The 1,035-nt window shown below is 34.8% G+C and overlaps 1 protein-coding gene across 3 annotated transcripts in view; it reads left to right on the top strand.

Moving 5' to 3' along the window:
* LOC107666080 (ral GTPase-activating protein subunit beta-like) overlaps positions 1-1,035 on the top strand; it is a 46,433-nt gene that overhangs the window by 1,315 nt on the left and 44,083 nt on the right. The gene's annotated exons all lie outside the window — the stretch shown is intronic.

The following is a 1,035-nucleotide window of genomic DNA, read 5'->3' as shown; positions in this document are numbered from 1 at the left end:
TGTGTGTGTGTGTGTGAGAGAGTGTGTGTGTGTGTGTGTGTGTGTATAATCATAGAAGTGTATAGTGTTTGTGTGTACTTATATATGCATATGTTTATATGTTTAAAGTTTGTGATCTAATATTAGCAGAGCGCTCAGATTGTGATTTAAGGACGAGACTCGTGGGGAGCCTCTGCATAATATCAGAGTTGGGAGTTTTTCTGTACTTGGTTAGATTCGCCTTTGTTGGTCTTCTGTTTAGTGAGATCAAACTAACTGCTAGTTCCTCATGTCAGATGAGCTCAGGATCAGCTGATCCACATTTGATGTTTTCTCATCACTTCTGTAAGTGACAGCAGACACCGATGTCTGATAAGAGGAAGCTTGTTATGAAACAGGACTGTTAATTTTATAGCACAGTAATGGCATATATCATAATATAGCTTTATTTACTGTAAAAAAAATGATATATATATATATATATATGATATATATATATATATATATATATATACGTGTGTTGGTAATAAATTATACACACATACTTGTAAATTGTACATTTATTTATTTGGTGTATAAATATAGATACAGTACATTTAAATTAAATACAAAAACATTTTATGTGTGTGCACAACAGTGCAAATTTGTATATAAATAAATACATAAATAAAAAAACAATTATAAAATGTATATTTAGTTTAAATTTATCTGCACTTTTATTTATTTGGTATATAAATATTGATACATTTAAATTAAATATAAAGAAATTTTATGTGTGTGCACAACAGTACAAATTTGTATATAAATAAATACATAAAAAAAAAAGTGTGTGTGTGAGAGTGTGTGTGTGTGTGTGTGAGAGCGTGTGAGCGTGTGAGCGTGTGAGCGTGTGTGCGTGAGTGCGTGAGTGAGCGTTTGTGTGAGCGTTTGTGTGAGCGTTTGTGTGAGCGTGCGAGCGTGCGTGCGAGCGTGCGTGCGTGCGTGCGAGCGAGTGAGCGAGCGTGTGTGCGTGTGAGTGTGTGTGTGAGTGAGTGAGTGAGTGAGTGAGTGTGTGTG

This window comes from Sinocyclocheilus anshuiensis, unplaced genomic scaffold (genome assembly GCF_001515605.1).
Source record: "Sinocyclocheilus anshuiensis isolate Anshui unplaced genomic scaffold, SAMN03320099.WGS_v1.1 scaffold447, whole genome shotgun sequence".
Taxonomy (NCBI): domain Eukaryota; kingdom Metazoa; phylum Chordata; class Actinopteri; order Cypriniformes; family Cyprinidae; genus Sinocyclocheilus; species Sinocyclocheilus anshuiensis.
Note: the sequence above shows the minus strand (reverse complement) of the source record. Positions and strands in the feature narration are given on the sequence as shown.